The sequence below is a fragment of the Cyprinus carpio genome, chromosome A2 (genome assembly GCF_018340385.1).
Source record: "Cyprinus carpio isolate SPL01 chromosome A2, ASM1834038v1, whole genome shotgun sequence".
Classification (NCBI taxonomy): domain Eukaryota; kingdom Metazoa; phylum Chordata; class Actinopteri; order Cypriniformes; family Cyprinidae; genus Cyprinus; species Cyprinus carpio.
Genome location: NC_056573.1, coordinates 12,378,612 through 12,400,375, shown reverse-complemented (window position 1 = coordinate 12,400,375; position 21,764 = coordinate 12,378,612). Strand labels below are relative to the sequence as shown.

The 21,764-nt window shown below is 41.9% G+C and overlaps 1 protein-coding gene across 2 annotated transcripts in view; it reads right to left on the bottom strand.

Annotated features, from left to right (window-relative positions):
* LOC109082085 (serine/threonine-protein phosphatase 2A regulatory subunit B'' subunit alpha-like) overlaps positions 1-21,764 on the bottom strand; it is an 80,894-nt gene that overhangs the window by 41,960 nt on the left and 17,170 nt on the right. The gene's annotated exons all lie outside the window — the stretch shown is intronic.

Sequence of the window (21,764 nt, the reverse complement as noted above, 5' to 3'; positions counted from 1 at the left end):
TAAAAGCTCCATTCGTCTTCGGAACACAATTTAAGATATTTTGGATGAACACTGGGAGGTTTTCTGTATCATCTGCTCTTCTGTATCATCCGCGCCACGAGGATGCGCTGTTTCTACGTGTATTTAGCTTTGATTTGAAAGAAAACAGTGCATTCTTGTGTCGTGGATGATAAAGAAGAGCATACACAGCATACGGTGATATGGAGAGACACAGAGGAGACTGCTGACAAAGAAATTGTTAAACAAAGTCATTATTTTTGTTTTCTTCGCTTACAAAAAGTGTTCCCGTCGCTTCATATAACCCAGATTGCACGTCTGATGGCAGATGGAGTATTCTGACAATGACTTTCATACCTTTTATGGACCTTGACACTTTTATTTACTTGGCAGTCTATGGGACAGTCACAAGCCTCCCGGTTTTCATCCAAAATATCTTAAATTGTGTTCCGAAAACGAACGGAGCTTTTATGGGTTTGGAACGACATGGGGGTAAGTGATTAAAGACAAAATTTTCATTTTGGGGTGGAGTATCCCTTTAACACTAAACTAAGCTCAAGCACCATTTTCTGATCTACAGATAAGAATAGTCCTAAAGAACAAGAGTTTTCACATGAAGTGATATTGATAACTTCTCATGTTTTAGAAAGTTTATGACTTCTAACAGATTGTTGAAACACTGTTAGATCAGTTCTATTCTCAAAAAAAAACTACAGAATCCCAAAATCTAATGAATAAATGATGATGAGATGAAACACCTGTCAGAGACTGAGAGGGAATGTGGGCATAGGGGATGATGAGAATCATAACCTCAAAGGTAAATCATGTCTTAGGGCTACAAACATTTAGATTTAAGCTAAATTTATCCTTTTTATAAAACTGAAAGAAAGGCACAGCACATAACCTTACTGTTCAAAAATTTGGGGTCTGTAGTTTTTCTTATGTTTTTGAAAGAAGTTTCGTATGCTTAAAAGGTTGCATATATTTGATCAAAAATACAGTAAAAACACCAATATGATGAAATAACTGCTGTACTATTAAAAACTACTTAAAAATATCATTAACCCTCATAAATCAAAATCTTAATTCTCATCAAACATTTCTTATTTCTTCAGTCAAATGACCCTTCAGAAATCACCTGAAAATGCTGATTTTCCTATTATTATCAGTGTTGAAAAATAATTGTGTTGCTAATATTTTTGTTTATGAAATAGAAAGTTCAAAAGGACAGCATATATTTGAAATCCTTTGTAACAATATAAATGTCTTTTGATCAATTTAAAGCACCTTTCATTTCTTACAAAAAAAAAAATCCTCCTGACCCCAAAGTTTTGAATGGTATATAAAAGTTTGAGTTCTGATCCTGGTCACAGTCAGGTTTGATTTTCATCTGATGGCTCTATATCTCAGGTGACAGGCATGTCATCTCAGCAGCAGTCAAGCCAATGCTGGCTGACAATGGTGTGTTTGCTCTTGAAAAGGGAATAGCAGACAGAAGTGAGAGACATAGACTGAGAAAGAGAGCGCAAACAGATGAAGGAAAGAGAAGGGAGTGACAAAAAGAAGCAGCAAAAAGAAGCAAAAGTCGTGGTGCTGTCAGAACCTATTGTACATCCAACAAAAAGTGGCCTTTAGGTTTTTGATCAGCTAACTTTCATATTCTATATTATTTTCAATTCAAATGGTGTCCTGATCTTTACTTAACTATTCAAGAGTTTCCTGGTCCATCTATGTGGCCTGACGGACCATTTAGCATCGCGACACAGAGGAGCATAATATGAGGCATGGTTGGAAAGATCTGCTCCAGACCAACATTTATTCCCTCATTGGCAATCAAGCTCTTTTTTGCCCTCAGTCTGAGTCAAACTCCATTTCTTCTAGCTACAAAAGACACATAAATATATTTGTGAAAAGTTTTGTAAAAGGACTGAAGGAGTAGGATGACAGAAGTTAAAAACCACTTGACCAAGACTAACTACTGCAAATGGGGCATAATGAACTTTCCGTGTCTTCAGGAAATGAAAGGTCAGGAGAAAGTGACTTTGCCTGAATGAAGCACACATTTTATAGATGCTCAGCGCTCAGCAAGGTGATTTTTTTTAGAATGATGTCAGTTGTAAGGCCTCCTAAAGAAAACACCCACAGGCTATATTTTGATACTGATTCACCCACTTATTTTCAATCGTTCATGTGGAGCAGAGGCATTTGGAGATAACACAGTCGAATCCAATTCAACCTAATCACTACAGGTTAAGGAATAATGAGATGGAGAGAAAGCAGTTTAAAAAAAAAAAAACACACAAATGAGACGACACTGCAAAGCAGATTTAAACATAACAAAATTTGTTAAATTGAAACTATACTCATATTGTTAACTGACAGCACTACTAAATACGCCAAATATTTCATAAATGAAGGGTCAGGGGATATGAAAACCACACAGATTTAGTGTGGACTTGCTTATTAACCACATAAAAGAAACAGACAACAGGCTAAGGAAGCATTAAATACTCCATCCGCCAGGAACAATATAAAAAATAAGGGTAGATTTTCTTTGGCAGGTTTAAAACGAGAAACAATGAGTCATGCCTTTTCTTATCCAGCACTTCCTGACGTTTTTAGAAGAGCTGGACCATATAAGGCTGAGAAGACTTCTTTTCCTTTCTCCACCAAGCACAGCCTTAATAAATAATCACTCTCTTTAGGGTCATGTCAACACAGGCCTTACTTCAGTTTGTGTCAGTGCAGAAAGACTATCTGACACTTCAAAGCCGCTTTGTTCGGCAATCCAAATGTCTCTGCTAAAATAACAAAGACGCCAAATATCAGCTAGGTCAAGTTACAAACCACAGTTACAATAAACACTGTCCAGAACAGTTCAACTGCACCATCCACTGCCAAGTACAGCAGACATTTCTGTTTTCTATGCTTTCACTGTTGTCATCCGATGTGGCAAAGTGAGAATTACGCTCAGCTGGAAGCCTATAGATAGAAAATGTAGAAATTATAAATGTGGGAAATTTACAATAAAATATTCAGTAATTCATGTGGACAAAATAGGGCTAAAAATAGATTTGCCAATCAGATAGATAGATAAAAAAGAAAAAAAATAACATAATTAAGCAAAAGAGTTATGGTAGTCCAAAAAGAAAAAAGAAAACAAATTTCTTCATGAAGAAAATCAATGGATTTTTTTAAACTTCTGAAATCCAATGGCTGCGCTCTGAAACACAGAGTAACTGGGGAGGGAAATGTTGGCCAGACACTTGGTAGGGTGAGTAAAGGGTGAGTGTGACAGTGAGTAAAAGCGAGAGAGAGAGAGAGGAGAGAGAAGAGAGAAAAGAGAGCGCTATGCAAGTGCGTGTAAGCAAAGAGCAGAAATTCTCTGCATCCTGGATCCCTTCTCCACTCTAAATATTAATCATGTCCGACAGCTGTCCTGAATTTGTCTGGATCGCTCCATGGTTGCAGCAAATGTGTAACCCTTAACCTCTTCATTACCTATACACTTCAGCCATTATAACCTTACCCACTTTCCATAAAACATGTCTCTTCAGACACAACACTTTGCCTACGCAGACTTCTCATTGAATGTTTGTACAAGAAACCTGGGGTATTTCCAGGCTTACTCCACACATATCTCGTGTACTAGATTTTGTGGTTTATTGTAGTCAACAGGATGTGTTTCCTCAAAGCATTGCACTTTGGATACAAGCATCTACCAAATGTGATGCAAATGTTTCACCACTCACCTGTATCCCAACTCAAAACCAATGCTTTACTTTTAAAAGTACATTTATGTGGGAAAGGTTTTGATATCACAAAACTTTTGTTATTGCACAAGATGTCCTCCTACTATGAACTGAAAGAGGATCAGACTGATAAAGTGCTGTGAAGTGTAGGTAAGCTTTAAGAGACAAGATTAAAGAGAGGTGAAGGAGACTGTGTAAGATGATCATATCTTCCTCATCCTCCTCTGCACAGTCTGTAGATGCTGGATCAGCGACAGGAGCTCATTGCATTCTCTGTAACCCGCGTCTGACCTGAGCTTCCCCTCAGAATGCCTAAAACTCCCAGCACTAACAAGAGACTGTCTTCTCTTTGAGTCTGAATGTTGCTGCCTGCAACTAGTTTGAGAAAGACTGACTGCAGTTTCTCTAGTTAGGGCCATGCTTCAGTGCAGTGAACACGTTGCACTCAACATCATTTCTTATTACTTGTCATCTACTAGTGTCAAAAACAAGGTCTATATTATCTGAAGAAAGCTAGCTTTCTCGTTCAGCTCAGCAGCAACTGCATGGCACATGGCCCTCTGATTCCCTTGACAAAAGCCAATAGGATTTTTCCAATGGCTTTTGGATTATTGCAGAAAGTAAGCCCAGTGACAAACAAAAGTTCATGACACTTACATGCACGTTTCAAAGTTAAAAAGTGGTGCAAGTGTTTTTATGTGAATGCATCTCTGAAGTTAACTGACTGTCCAAATCCATGGCATCCGCTCTGTTTCTGCTGCTCCATACTGTCCAAATCCATGGCATTATAATTTCATCTGATTAAGTAGCGTTTATGAACGCATCGTTCTTTGTGTACAGCCATTGCTGGGGCAACCGCTCTGTTTCTGCTGCTCCATATGCGCCACCCACTGGCAGAGAACAAATTTAAATAAGCTCCTCTGCTGTTTTTGTTCAGACCAATGCAAACATCGAACCACATTTTTATGCAACAAACATGCAAAGTTGCGAGAAGTTAATGTGCCTTCTCCAAATCTAAACAATTAATCCTGAAATCTTGAATCTTGAATAAACGACTCGTGCAAAGCAGTTCAAAGAATCAAAATGTGCATTATTGCAATGGTTTATAAAACTTTATTTTTATTTTAAAAACTTTAACCAAACCTTAATACAATAATTAAGGTAAATGTTTTAAAGTCATTTTACAGCTTAATATGTTAACATATGTATTTGTTTTTTATTTTAAGAGTACTGCAGATATCCTGTTTATCTGGTCTGGATTGTATAATATTGATCAGGTAAATTAACATTTTAAATGTTTAGGTAGTTAATAGCTGTTCTAAATAAAAGTGCTATACAGTGATTTTAGCATATGGACACAATGCATTCAAATGCATTCAAATTACCTGTTGGCAGAGTCAGCGCCAACCCATACAAACTGGAGGGGCATAACCCCTCGGTAGAAATCTCGGTAGAAATCTGCAAGGTGAAGGGGCACAAGGTCCATTGTTACCAACACTGTCATAATTCTTCATTTTGGTTAGGTCATATTTAAAGGCCTAAACATGAAAATGCTGTCATACTCACTCAGGGTTTAGAGTGTAAAAAATTAACAACCAGACTCAGCTGGGGCAGCAGAATCTGCTCAGACATTACAAAGATTGTAAATATGATCTATTTGCATATGCCTATGTGTAATGCAAGTCATGTTCATATAGCTATATAGCTTAATATAGCTTAAATATACAATATTTAGTGCTTTTGAACTGAACTGAACTGAGAGCAGTTTATGCTCTGCCTCAAACTGACCTCAACCGTATAGGCTCTCTTATGTTTACATATACTTTTATCCAAAGCAACTTGCATTGCATTAACATAGCCTATACATTTTTAGTCATATTCTCGCATTAATTGAGAACAGACTTTCCCCTGAACTGCTGCTGTCCAAACTCATTAATGCTGTTAATCCTGAAAATGCATCTGCAATAATGCATATTTTGGTTCTGAATTTTGAATTTGATTTTTATTTAAATTAAACTGAAAATGGAATTACTCATTTACTCATTTACACTCATTTACACAAATGTGGCCACCCCAATTATAAAAGCCTGGACACGCCCCCTGCGTAGTTTTCCTGTTCAGCGAGAAGACATTTAATGTCCCATTAAGCCTCTTGTTAGCAATATCGTTTGACAAGACTTGTAAAAGCTTTTGTCATTAGTGGGTTATTACTGATGTATTTTATTGTGCGTAATAAAACATGAAAATATACTAAGTTTGTGTTAACAACAGACATTCTTTCAGGATTCAACTAGAAACCCATACAAAAATATATTTGACTTTGTGATTCAAATTCAAATTCAAACTCAGTTCTGGGATTTAGGACTAATTCCTGCAGCACTCTATTGTTTTTATGCCAAATACCAGAGCTTGAAATGTAATCTGACTAACTACTCTGAAGCAAAAGAAAAATGCCTTTGTGACAACACTGATGGCATCACAAGTACACAATTAGGTTAACGAGTGATTATCCTGAGCGGTGACAAAGGCAGCATTTCATTTTACACTATTTTAGAAGAGACCTCAAAAATATTTTGTGAGCCCATTTTAAGAGCCCTCAAATAATAATTTGTCACTGGTAAAATGCCTACTGAACAGAACTGATGTGTGATTATGTATTACACTTATTGCATTTCATTATGATATACAGCTACTTTTGAATAGACTGTCAACAGAAAAATATGCTAACATGTTTTCCAGTTAGCCCCTGCTGTTTGCCTTTGTCTCTTACTGAATTAATGAATAAATAAATAAGACCTATGTTGGCCAGAAAAAATGGTCATTTTTGAGCAAGTGTGTAGTGCAGGGTCCATATTTACATTTACATTTATGCATTTAGCAGACGCTTTTATCCAAAGCGACTTACAGTGCATTCAGGCTATACATTTTTTTTTTTTTACCTAACATGTAACCCAGCTGTCTCCATCCATCACTAGGGCCCTGATACTAGCTCTACATGCTCGCCTCTTGTCTTCTCATTTTGAAAGATGGGCATCCAGGATGGCTCCAGTCACTTTAAGATTTAGCTTTTTGAATGTGTAGAGAGACTTTCACGCCCACCATGCTGCAGTTTTCAAGGAAAGCAACATAATAATCACAGAGCAGCCCTTTTTAAACAATTTGAAAAGTATTGACGCCACTCTCTAAGACCTGCCTAAGCATCCTTAGTGTAAAAATCAAACAAGTGATTACTGAATATAAAAGACAGGGTGAAAATGTCTTACACATAAAGAAAGATCTGTCCTCAAAATGCCATTAGTGGTGTTTTCACCCCCTAATTAACTACCTCTGAAGAAATTGGATAGTTGTGATGCAGATAAAATCCTTGATTCTCTACACTAGCCCTTGGGAGAAAGTGGTCAAATTTACAGGAAGAGCAGAGCTCTGCAAACGTTTCATGAAGGCTGTTTTATTTATGGCCACATCAGTGTGTGACCGTGAGAGCTATTAGAGATCAATTATTGCTGCAGCTCCTGGAATTCTGGGCAGAGCTGGACGGCCATTATTCCACACTGAATTGCTCTGGGAGCTGGGACCATTTCCTGACAGATCTTAACAGCTTGAGATAGAAACAAAAAAATACACAAAACATCTACAGTACGCTGCCATCTTGCTTTGATAAGCCTTATCACTGCCCAATTGCTCTCAACAAACACGCATTGGCATGACAACAGCATGTATATAGAAGAATCAAACTTTAGTCAACACTTCCCAGTACTTTCCCAGGCCTGTTATCGGTTTTTGTTTAATAAGGTCTTCCTGCAATCACAAAACAGTTTCGACACAGTGAGACTCCACCCTTGTTTTAACGCATCTGAAAACAATATGACAGCAATAGATTGATGAGGAGTAAATAACACATTCTAACATTTATCTGACTGACTGCAGTCACATTGGTTTACGAGGTCTGAAATAAAAATAAAAAATAAAAAATAAAAAAATTATAACGAATGAAATATATACATATAAATATGTTATTTACTTTTTGTGAATATATATTATATCTACACATGCTAATGCAATCATTTAAGTAAATGACAGGATATTATATGAATATAAAGTGTATAAAATATTGTATTTGATAGACAAAACACAAGTAGCTTGTCCATGTCCTGCTCCAGAAGGAAGGAGGGGCTGGTAGAAGCCAGGAAATACCTGCTGTAAAACACACTAACCCCTGACATCCCATACATCTGCTTTATTTTCTCTCCATAGTCTTGGAGGTTCTCTGCAAACAGTGAATTAGCACTTTTCCCCAGATGTCATGTCTCACAGCCATTCATCTTCTGTAGACCGGGCAGTCATTACCTTACTTCTGCCGTCTGATGAATATGCCAGGAGCATACTGCATAATCCAAATATTATTGTACCAACCAGGAAGGCCAGATGCTTCAAATGGGAATAATGAGTTTAAAGGGACAAGATTCTTTTAGATGTCTCGCGTCTGATCCACAGCTGAGGTTCAGTTAAAGAGGGCGTCTGTTTTGCTAACCTCAGCAATACGATTAGCCCTGGATTCATAAATAAAACACAGGTGCTGCTGCAGCTCAACCATCATGAGACTTCAAGCTGACTTTCAAAATAACGACGTCTTTATGGTGATCACCTTAATCTAATCTGCCTGTAAAGCAATGACTGAGAAGCTGCTAGGTGTAATTAACAGATAATCATCTCCTGTGGTGAAGATGAGCGGATTGTGTGGAAGGGAGAGTGTGAGACGTGGCTGGAAGTGCACGACAGCTGCGTTTGCTCCAGATCATCTGACTCCTGAGACGGAGCCCCAGTGACCCTGCCGCGCTACACAGCTGGGGCGAAATAAGACAGGACCAGCAATATATTGGCCCACCATCTAAGTCAAAGTATCAAAAACACATACTTATGTACAGTAAACAGAATAATCCAGTTGAAAAATGGTTCCAGAATATGGGAAAGTCCAGTCTGCATCTGGGAAGGGTCAGAAATACGGTGTAAACAAAGATGCTGGACAGGATGTCCCATACTAAGATGCTCCATTAAGAGCCACGGTGTCACCCTATAATGAATAAACCATCTGAGTGTGAGTGATCAGCAGCCCCAGCTGTATTTGCAGAGAGCTGCTTTGGATGGAATACAGAATACGGGGGGGTGGGGGGGGGGGGGGATCATGTGCTGCACATATGATTATTACCCAAACCACAACATATTAAAATAGCAATAAAAAAACTAGATGTACAAAAAACAAAAGACCACAAAAGAAAAAAAATTCAGACAATCAGAATAAAAAAAAATTCAGTCAATCCAGGATAGACCTCAGAGACACAGAATAAATCTCATTAATGTTATTTTAGTATTATTTATATAATATTATAGTACTTAATAGTATTTTGAATTAGCTTTTATATTATCAGCTTTTTATTGTAATTTTATTTTTAAATTTTAGTCTTTTTTTTAGTTAATTTTAGTCATTTTTGTTTAGTTTTTTTGTCATTTTTATTAGTTTTTTTATATTTCTATTTAGCTTTCATTTATTTTATTTCTTATTACTTCTTATATATTAGTTCGACTTAAACATGGTTTGATTTAATGTAAAAAAAAATACACATATATACATATATACATATACATATATACATACATATACATATATATATACATACATACATATATACATACATATACATATATATATATACATACATACATATATATATATATATATACATATATATATACACATACAAATACATACATATATATACATACATATATATACATAACATATATATATATATATATATATATATATATATACATACATATATATATATATATATATATATATATATATATATATACATATACATATGTATATACATATACATATGTATATATATATATATATATAATGTGACGAGCACTCCCAGAGTAATCAGCGTCGCCCTGGAAACCAAAGTAAAACACCTGCACGTCCTCGTCACCGGCTGATCGGTCACAGCTGCTCCCCCTATCAGCCAGCACGTTTAAAAGGAGCACATGTTTCACACAGAAGGGGTTCTCGAACCGAATGCACCACTGACTAATCCCACTCTCCTTGTTCCACAGAAAGCAGCGAGTGACCGACAGCCCACACCCTTGGGAGCACGTCAGGACACCCACTTTCACCTTGAGTGGCACCGAAGCGCACGAAGAGCACACGGGACGCACCAACCAGCGGGAAACGGATCAGGACACTTCCCCAGGCAGGCACCCTTCACTGGTCAATAAACCCACCCTCCGGGGCTGTTAATTCACGCATCTCTTGTCGAGTGTTTCTTCACCCCGTGACAGTGGTGGAGAATGCAGGCATTACAGTGAGGAATCACCGACAAGATCACCGCCCCAACGCTTAATTTTTTTCCCTTTCTTTTTTTTTTTGCTTCCCTGTTGTCTGTCACCAGCACCACGGAAGGCGGCACGCGCGGCCCCGCGATGGAGGACGTCTTACAATGCCTCGCTGAAGTAAGCATCCGCCAGCAGCAAATAGCGGAACACCTCGCCACTCGCCTGGGCCGGACGGAGGATGAACTCGCCGCCGTCCGGGCGGCCGCGGCCCAGCGCGTTCCGCTACCTGAACCTCGGGCACAAGCTACCCGTCTGCTGCCGAAGATGACGGCCGAGGACGATGTGGAAGCCTTCCTCCAGGTCTTCGAAAACACCGCCCACCGAGAGGGATGGCCAGAGGACGAGTGGGCACGGGCGCTGGCACCCCTGCTCACCGGTGAAGCGCAGAGGGCTTACTTCTCGCTCCCCCTGACAAGTGCCGACAGCTACATCGAAGTTAAGCGAGAGATCCTGGCGAGGCTGGGTCTCTCCCCGGTGAGCGCCGCCCAGCAGTTCCACGAGTGGGAATACAAGCCCCGGGTGCCAGCCCGTGCCCAGGCGGCCGAACTCAGCCGCATCGCCCAGCACTGGCTGTTGGACGGAAACCCCACCCCAACGCAGGTAGCGGAACGAGTGGTGGTCGATCGCCTCCTACGCGCACTGCCTCGCGCCCACCGACAGGCTGTCGGCATGAGAAACCCACGTGACGTCCGGGAATTGGTGGAGGCGATCGAGCTGGCGGATGCTGTCCATCCCAGCGGGGCCGGGGACCCGGCTGCCGCCATTCCCCCGGAGGGTGGTCCAGGAGCGACGCCCGCTCGAAGGCACCGCGCGACCAGTCAGCAGGCCGACAGTTCCCCCACCGCGAGACGAGCCCATGCCCAGTGCAGAACCACCGTCGCCTCCGCGAGCCTGGCTGGCAGGCTGCATCCTGCACCAACGGGTGCCAGCGGGAGCCCCCGAAGCAGAGGTGAGGGTGGATGGAAGAAGGTTCCGGGCCCTCTTGGACTCAGGCAGTGCGGTCACCCTCATCCAGTCGCGACTATGCGCCCCTCAAAGCGGACGGAAAAACCTCCTACCAATAACCTGTGTGCACGGAGACACTCGCCAAGTACCGGCCCGTGAGATGGTGATTTCATCCCCCCAGGGCACCTGGCCGGTGGAGGTAGGCCTGGTGAAGGACCTGCCGGTGGCCGTACTGCTCGGACGGGATTGGCCCGGCTTCGAGAAGCTGCTGTCTGCCGCCACTCAGCCTGCCAGCCCCAAGGGGAACCGTCGAAGGCCGAGGCGGCCGCCTGGACCCCGCCGCCGACCGGCCCTGCTCGCCTCCGACAGTGGGAGAGAAGGTGAGGCCCCCTCCCGGTCCACTAATCTGTTTTATGATATCTACCAACAGGCCGCTGGAGGGGGCTCTTTCGCCAAGGAACAGCGGGAGGACGACCGACTCAAGCACTGTTGGAGCCAGGTGCGAGTCGTGGATGGAGAGGACGTCCTCCCCCGGCCCCACCCTCTCCCACATTTTGTTATAGAGAATGGCCTGCTGTATTGTGTCGCCCAGCGAAGGGGGGAGGAGAAAAGATTACTAGTTGTGCCACGGGCCAAGACCGAGACCATTCTCGAGCTGGCCCATTCCCACCCCATGGCAGGACACCTCGCGGCAGCCAATACCTCTCAACGCATCCGCGACCGCTTCCATTGGCCGGGCCTGGACGCCGAGGTAAAAGCGGTTTTGCCAAGCCTGCCCGACCTGTCAGGCCACGTCGCCCAGGACTCCTCCCCCCAGCCCGCTCATCCCGCTGCCTATCATCGAGGTGCCCTTCGAGCGGATAGGAATGGACATAGTAGGGCCGTTGCCGAAGTCTGCCCGAGGGCACGAGCACATCCTGGTCATCGTCGACTATGCCACCCAGTACCCAGAAGCAGTCCCCCTGCGGAAGGCCACCGCGAAGTCCATCGCCCAGGAGCTGTTTCTGCTGGCCAGCCGAGTCGGCCTCCCCTCGGAGATCCTGACTGACCAGGGAACCCCCTTCATGTCCCGGCTAATGGCTGACTCTCTGCCGGCTGCTGCGGGTGAAGCAGTTGAGGACCACGGGTTATCACCCCCAAACTGATGGCCTCGTAGAGAGATTTAACCAAACCCTCAAGCAAATGCTCAGACGTGTGGCGGCAGAGGACAAGCGGGATTGGGACCTCATGATCCCCTACGTACTCTTTGGGATCTGCGAAGTTCCCCAGGCCTCAACTGGCTTCACCCCCTTCGAGCTCCTGTTCGGCCGACAACCCCGGGGCCTCTTGGACGTGGCCCGGGAAGCGTGGGAGCAGCAGCCGGCCCCGCATCGTACCGTCATCGAACATGTCCGGCAAATGAGGGAACGGATCGACCGAGTGATGCCATTAGTCCGGGAACACCTCACCAGGGCCCAACAGGCGCAGCAACGTCATTACGACCGGGCAGCAGCCCAACCACGGGAGTTCCAACCGGGAGACCGCGTCATGGTCCTGGTCCCCAGCTCCGCCTGCAAATTTCTGGCCTCCTGGAAGGGACCCTACTCGGTCGTGGAGAGGATTGGACCGGTCACCTACCGCCTGAGACAGCCGGGGCGACGGCAGGCGGAGCAACTCTACCACATCAACCTCCTAAAGAAATGGGTGGGGACCCGGGACCAAGTAGCGGCCCCTGAGTCTCACCGAGCCCCGTGGTTGTGGATGTCAACCCCCACCTTTCGGCTGCCCAGAAGACGGAGCTGCAGCACCTGGTCAGTCAGTTCCAGGATGTGTTCTCCTCTCAGCCCGGGCAGACCAACGTGATACAACATCATATCCGGACGGCCCCAGGAGTCGTGGTTAGGCAACGGCCCTACCGAGTCCCGGAGGCTCGTCGGCAGGCTATTGAGGACGAGGTCCAACAGATGCTGAAGTTGGGGGTAATAGAACCATCCCGGAGTCCGTGGTCCAGCCCCATTGTGATGGTCCCAAAGCCGGATGGCACCCTCCGCTTTTGTAACGACTTCCGCCGCCTGAACGAAGTCTCCGAATTCGACGGGTACCCCATGCCTCGGGTGGACGAACTGCTGGACCGGCTGGGAAGGGCCTGGTATATCAGCACCCTAGACCTCACCAAAGGCTATTGGCAGGTACCGCTCTCCGAGGCCACCAAGCCGAAAACCGCCTTCTCCACCCCCAGTGGCCACTGGCAGTACCGGACCCTTCCCTTCGGCCTACATGGGGCCCCCGCGACGTTCCAGCGGATGATGGACATCCTCCTGCGGCCTCACCAAGCGTACGCGGCCGCTTACCTGGATGACGTCGTGGTCCACTCCGAGGCATGGGACGAACATCTGGATCATCTGCGGAGGGTGCTTTCGGAGCTCCGGCGGGCTGGACTTACCGCCAACCCCCGCAAATGCCACCTAGCCCTCTCTGAGGCCAAGTACCTGGGCTACCAAGTCGGCCGAGGACTCATCCGGCCGCAAGACAAGAAAGTTGAGGTCATCCACGCCGCACCCCAGACCCACGACAAAGACCCAGGTACGAGACTTCTTGGGGTTGGCGGGGTACTACCGTTGTTTTATCCCCAACTTCTCCTCTTTAGCGGGCAGCCGGAGAACAGACCTGACCAGGAAGGGGCAGCCGGAGAAAGTATGCTGGACCCCGTCGGCGGAAGAGGCCTTCTCCCAGGTGAAAGCAGCACTCACGTCCTCGCCGGTACTCCACGCCCCGGACTTTAGCTGCCCCTTCCTGCTGCAGACGGATGCTTCCGACACCGGACTCGGAGCGGTCCTCTCCCAAATCCAAGAAGGTGAGGAGCATCCGATCATCTATATCAGCAGGAAGCTGTCCCCCGCCGAGAGGAAGTACGCCGCCGTGGAGAAGGAAGCCCTGGCCATCAGGTGGGCAGTCCTGGAGCTCCGGTACTACCTCCTAGGCCGCAAGTTCACCCTGGTAACCGACCACGCGCCCCCTACAGTGGATGGCCCGCGCCAAGGACACCAACGCCAGGGTGACTCGCTGGTTCCTAGCGCTCCAGGACTTCCACTTTGAAGTCCGCCATCGAGCTGGGGCTGCCAACGCGAACGCCGATGGCCTCTCCCGGATCTGGACAGCTTATGCAGGTCTGTCAGGGGTCATTCCCCACCCTCCCCTAATTTCACCCCTACTGTCTACATGTCTTCGCAGGACCAGAACGACGCTTAGGGGGGGGGAATGTGACGAGCACTCCCAGAGTAATCAGCGTCGCCCTGGAAACCAAAGTAAAACACCTGCACGTCCTCGTCACCGGCTGATCGGTCACAGCTGCTCCCCATCAGCCAGCAAGTTTAAAAGGAGCACATGTTTCACACAGAAGGGGTTCTCGAACCGAATGCACCACTGGACTAATCCCACTCTCCTTGTTCCACAGAAAGCAGCGAGTGACCGACAGCCCACACCCTTGGGAGCACGTCAGGACACCCACTTTCACCTTGAGTGGCACCGAAGCGCACGGAGAGCACACGGGACGCACCAACCAGCGGGAAACGGATCAGGACACTTCCCCAGGCACCCTTCACTGGTCAATAAACCCACCCTCCGGGGCTGTTAATTCACGCATCTCTTGTCGAGTGTTTCTTCCTAGTGGGTGCAGGACACTATTAATGTAATAGCATATATATATATATATATATATTATATATATATATATATATATATATATATATATATATAAAAAGCAAGCAAGCATCCATCCCTAACTCTCGGGGGTAAGCAGATCGTATTAAAACGTATGAATGAGATCATATGAATTAACACAAATTGGCTATCCATTTGCCATTTTAGGAATCATGACATTTTTCCAACCTTTGGTTTGTACATTGACTGGTTTGTTCATAAAGACAAAAATGCATTATGTTATGACTTTCAGTCAAGGTTTTGATGAAACTGTTTTTATAGGGACTATAAGGACATTATAAACACTACAGTATGACTTACTGTTGTAATATAACTTCTTGTAAAGCTGCATAGAAACAAAGTGTATTGTGAAAAGCACTATACAAACAAACATGATTTAACTTGGTTATGATATAATACCCTAAGAAGTTTAAAAACCCAAAAGTTCAGTAGGTCTATACTTGAATTTAATTAAAATGGTTTACTTCCAAGTTGCATCATTACGATGCAAACAGATTTAGGCCTATAATATGTGATTTGTCTTGTGAGTGCAGTCAGGAACCCATCATATTATTTGTATTTTAATTCAGGCATAATTGTATGACAGTCTCCCAAACTGGTGTAAGAGTAAAAGCTTCTTATGCCTGTTCAATGCAGCTTGCTGATTAAAATTTTCTTCTGGAGTTCTCCAAGGAGATCTCGGGTGCCTGAGTATTATTACTGATACTTTAATTCCGATGGAGCCATTCTATTCCTGGAAAGCACTTCCCTGATTTTATGAGCGACATATGTCTTGATCACAAGACTCATTACTGTCAAGCCTCTGTGTAAAGCACCTTTCACCTAATGAGCATATATCATCATCTAAAACATTTAGCCATTATCAAATATACAGTAAGTAATACTTAACCAGATCGCGGTCACACTTTATTTTAAGATCCAATTCTGGCTATTAATGAGGTAGTTGTTAAGGTTAGGTATTGGGTAGGATTAGGGATGTAGAATATGGTCATGCAGAACACGTGCTTTATAAGTACAAATAAACAGCCAATATGTTAATAACAGGCATGCTAATAAGAAACTAGTTAATAGTGAGAAGTGGCCCCTATACTAATGTCATTTAAATCTAATTTAAAAAGTGCATGATTGTATGAATTAAAGGTTTAATGACATTTATAAACATTGTCTAATGATCTGTTAAGTATGATATAATGTTTGTTAATTGTTTATTAATGTAGCTTTTAGTCATTGATTTTTAAAAGTGCATGATCATATGAATTGAAAGTTTAATGACATTTGTAAGCATGTAAGAATTTGTAAGCATTTCAGTTTACATTAAATAATGATCTGTTAATCATTAGGTGATGTTTAATAAGTTAATTAGTACATTATCATATTTATAGCTATGTGACTATATATTAACTTATAATCTGTTTAGTATTATATACAGTAACGTTTGTTAATGATTTATTAATGAAAGATTACAAAAGTGTAACCGACGTCAAAGTGTTACAAAGTCAAATCCTCATTTTTAGACAGAAACAGAGCTAGAACAAATGTCTGTAAGGTTATGCTGTGTGATGATTTTTAAGTATGAACTTGGGTGGGTTTCCCTTGGTTGCTGTGTGCTGAGGGTCCTAATGAAGTGAGGAAAACAATCATATAAATGGCAGTATATGTGGACCACAGCACTCTCGCACAGGGGCTGGGACGTGGAGCCGGTGTTATGTTTTATTATGAGATCTGACACTGCTGGAATGTGTGCCCAACTCTCTAACGCTGAGTTTCTTTTTAAAAGCTTGTTTGCATGAGGAACAACCGCTTTTTAACTATAAATGCCAAATCTGAGAGAGCTGGTATAATGATTCTCTGTTAATATCAGCTCTTCAGGTCTCTGTTTACAACTTATCTTAGATGTTTCAAAATCAACTTTATCAGATATTTAGCTACTTTGTATTTTACAGATCCTAAGACATTCACAGTACACTAATTAAAGAAAACTTGAGCGTACAGGATTAAATTAAAATTTTAAGTTTTAAATGTAAATTTAAAAACCTAATGATACCAAACTCTCTGCAGTAGAGGTAGTACAGAGTACAGAGTTGATCAGGACCGGCTGATATGCGGCTGCTTTTAAATGTTCCCGAATTTCTGTGAGCACTCAGTGAAAAGTGTATAAAGTTTCTATTTAAACGTTTTTAGCTCTTTGTTTTTGGAGAGTCGAGCAAATGTAGCCAATCACAAAGATGTTCCTTGAGTGCCTGAAAACAACAGCCAATCAGAGGCTTTTAAGTCAGATCCCGCTCGATACGCCAGAGTTTGTTTAGCTTGAGCTCTGCACGCTTGCGAATTGCTTTATTGTAACCAACAAAGTAAATAACACAATGTAAATAAGTGATTCATTCACATATATTTGACATTGTGATAACTAACAATGGATATATTAAAATAGATCTGAGAATTAAGTCTTGCAGTGCAAGTGTAATAGAACTGCCACTTGTTATTTGAACAATATTTGAAGGCTACATGCTAATGTTTTGATGTATCATTTACTTGTAATTAACAGAATTTATAATTAATTAATGTATTTAATATTTTTATTTTTACATAGTAGTAAAAAGTAGTAAATAGTAGTAAAAACCAGAATTGGATCTGAGAGCGATGTAATTTTACTGGTATTGGTACTAAGTACTGACTACTGAAATTTGGTACTGTGACTTCACTAGTGAGCTGTCGTGGCTAATATTGTGTAACATGAGCCACCAGAAGAAATAAAAGTAAAGAATACTAACCACTGCTAGACCATTTTGGTCAACCAGCTCCGCCCTTAATGAGACTACTTAAAGGGATACCCCCCCCACAAAATGAAAATTTTGTCATTAATCACATCTTTGGAACACAATTTAAGATATTTTGGATGAAAACCGGGAGGCTTGTGACTGTCCCATAGACAGTAAAATACACTGTCAAGGCCCAGAAAAGTATGAAAGACATCGTCAGAATAGTCCATCTGCCATCTGTGGTTCAACCGTAACGTTATAAAACGACAACAATACTTTTAGTATGCAAATAAAACAAAAATAATGACTTTATTCAACAATTTGTCTCCTCTGTGTCTCTCCACATCAGCGAAGCGTCATTTTCAAGAATATGAGCTATGCGCAGGCAGCTTATGCTCTTCTGTGTCAGCTGCGACAGATGGCAGATGGACTATTCTGACGATGCTTTTCATACTTTTATGGACCTTGACAGTGTATTTTACTTGGCAGTCTATGACACACACAAAACCCCCACATTTTATCAAAAAAATCATAATAAACTTCGTTCCGAAGACGAACAAACCTTTTACGGGTTTGGAACGACATGGGGGTAAGTGATTAATGACAAAATTTTCATTTTGGGGTGGAGTATCCCTTTAATCAAAACTATTCTTAGTTTTGTCTTGGTACATGTGATCCTCAGATCAGGTCTGGAGAGCCGAGGTTGCGCCATACAGGAGAGAGCACACAGGCTTCACACATCCATCCTCAGCTGTCTGAAGGAGACAGGGTGGCTCCACTTGTCTAACGTCACAAACCACTCTTGGAGGAGACAGCTCGGTTTTAAAGTGCACTTTGTAACAGAGAAGTGTGGTTTGCCTTCAGTAAATCCAAGCCATGCTGCTTCTCAAACCTCAAAGTCAAACGAAGAACTGGCAATCCTTCAGTTAGTGTCATTACAGTTTTGTACGGTTAAACGAAGTAGCTTCACATGACTTGGTGTTGATGCTTTAAATAATGAGTATTTTTAGCTTTAAATGTGTAATCCTGCACTTTGCATGCAACAGTTTAAAAGCAAGTAACAGCTAAACAAGCTAAACTTTTGAAAAAGTAATTAGCTAGACAACAAGCTACAAAAAAATTAAGCTTTTTAAGGGGCCCCTGTCTGTCTGTCTGTCTGTCTGGATAAATAAATAAACAAACAAACAGAACCCATATATTTCAACTTAATACAACCAATAAAATTAGAAAACACCATATACTGTATATAACCATGTCAAAAACAAAAACAGCATTATTTAATTACACATGCAGCCACAAAAAAAAAAAAAAAAAAATGCTATTGAAATAAAATGATACTAAAATCTAAATTGAAGTTTAAGGTGACCATATCTGTGTGTCTATCCATCTAAATAAATAAATAAATAAATGAATAAAAATTAAACCAAAAAACAATATTTATAAGACATGAATAGCAGCATTTAACTAAATATGCAGCCAAATAAATACAGAATTAAACAAATCAATTTACATGATCTGTCCAAAAAAGTTGATTGACTACAGTGAACACTGCAACTTGATGTAAACAAAGTTAATTACCAGGAAAAGCTATTTGATTTTGAAAGCTATTTGGTTCTAGAGTCATGCAACTAAAAATGTACTTAAGTTAGTAATGTCGCTACTTTTAGTTAGTGATTTCCCAACACTGAGTAAGACTCAAAAATAGTGAGTGCTGGTCAAAGCTGGAGAAGTGGGTCAATCTCTGGCTGAGAGCTTCTGGAACTGCAGTCTCTCAGAGGATTATATATATTTGTTCTGGTGTTTGGAGTGATTTAAGGAGACAGGAAATGAGGCAGAGCATGACGTGCATGCTCTGTGCAGACTGTGATTTATTAGTCTGACAGCCCCCATCATCCCCAACACCTCCGTTATGTGCTATCTCTCCATCAATTTAAAATAGCGATGATAAATGCAATAATGGGGGAGAGGGTCAAAATAATCATAAAAATTAATGGGCTTATGTCATGTGTCATGTCACTTACCCTGCAACAAAAATGATGCTAATTGGACTTAGCAATGGTTACATAAGACCATTAAATGCAAAAACAATGTAGTCACCAACAACGTTTCAGGGAAAAACATTACCATTGCTATTCCCCAAAACCCATGGGGCTACATGCACATCACTGAGGGCTGCTCGTACTCAAAATGATAAGAAATGGTAGACATAGTCATAGTCTCCAACCACATACTTGAGTTTTCACTCAATCTTCACAAACTCAATCCTTACATTGGGTTTACTCCCATCATGCATGATTGTGCAATATATTACACAGTCACACAGAAAAGAGACCTCGGGACTTACTTTTGTTAAAAAAACATGAATTAAGGTCTAGACAGGCTTGCGTGAAAACACCTGGATTTTGTTTTGTTTTGGTTTTTTGAAGAAATGGCTCTATATCTGCAAGTCAGAGACATCTACAAAATAATAGAGCAGGAATTTAATTAAAAGAAATGTTTAGTCTTTCAGCTGGTACTGTTTTCACGAGATCCATGTTCTCAATATTTCAACACAAGTGTCCCTACCAAACGAGCAAATTAAGCAGTGCTGCAAACCTGCGATTAAGACAGAGGATCAGAGGAAAACTCAAAGCAGTGTGACGAATGCAACTCCACATGTGGTTAAGGCCATCAGCCTTGATTTATGACAAATGATTTGCATACTGCAATAAAATCATGCCATTAATTGGTAATCTCTTAGCCTGCAAAGGGACACCGTCTGCCATTATTTGATAGTCACTGTCTTTTACTGAGACACATTTGATTAGGAAATAACTAATGATTATGGAAGCTCATTATTCATAATGAAGTTCATAATTGTGGGATAAATAAAGTTCTCTTTCATAACAGTCTCTCCCGTTGTGTATTATGCTTACGGGGAAACTCCTGTTTACTCTGAATGCTGAAGCCTGATCTGTTCATGTTCATGTAGCTGCACGAACAAATGGCAATTCAGCCTGCCAAAATGGGCAGAGCCGACTGCCTATACAAGTCGGCTCTAAATGCCATTTTGTCAGAATTTTGTCCTTCAGTGTGAAGATCATCTCCTCGCTGGACTCTGAAAATAGAAAAGAAGAAGAAGACCACTAACTCGCTGTAGAAGAGCCACAGCAGAGGAAAGACACTCCTCCTCTGTGCTTCTCCCCTGAAACCATCCAGCAAACACAAAGAGCACTTTCTCCTAGAGCAAATTACCTAGCAGCACATTTCAGCAGCACTGTTTCAAATGTTGTGCCATGACTGTGGCTTTAGACGCACAGTGAGTGCTTACTGAGAAAGACTGCTCTCACTGTGAGAGCATGAGTCTCGCTCTGCTTCACTTGCGGATTGCCTACTTCAATGAAGTTACGTTAGTAACCAGAACATTTTTTGTTCTATATAAAGATCGGAATTACAAAGAAAAACTGTTTTTCTTGTAATTTTTTACAAATATTTTTATTTTTACTTTTTCATGAACAAGTTTTTGTAGACAAGAGCAGAAGATTTATGTGTGACATAAATCATTAAAAAATTTATGTATTTGGCAAGATAAGAAAGCCAGTAAGAGGATTCCTTTGCTTAATAAATACTTGTTTACCAAATAATGAAGCTTCCACATGCCAACTGACTCATGCGAAAATACTGAGGAAAGAGACTTCCACTTTGAATTACACAATTTATATATATAAATAATCAAATATGTCAGCAAGCCTGAGGTCCTTCCTGTTCATCACAAAAAAAGTCTGTCTATACATCAGATGTCTGTCTGTTCCTCTATCTATATACTTCTATATCCATCTCAAAATCTATCCATCTATCTGTTCATGTCTATATCAATCAAGCCATCACTATCTGTATATACATGTATCTCCATCCATCTCTCTCATCTATATTTCTAGATATCTATTTCTATCTATAGATAATCTATTCGTCTCTATCTCTATCTCTATCTAAATCTATCATTCTGTTCAGGGGATGTGTGCAGACACATAAGTCTAAATTTGATCCAGTGCTTTGTTTTGGCTCTTTTCTTTTAAAGGGAACAACACTAAAAGGGAGTGGTGACAGTATATCTCAATAAAGAGAAATAATCCAAAGAATAAAATGCTGGGAGGTTTCCTGGGTCAGTCTTACCTCACTCCTTGAGAATGTCCCATGAGACTGTGGCCAGATTGTGAGGTTGTTTTACCGCTGC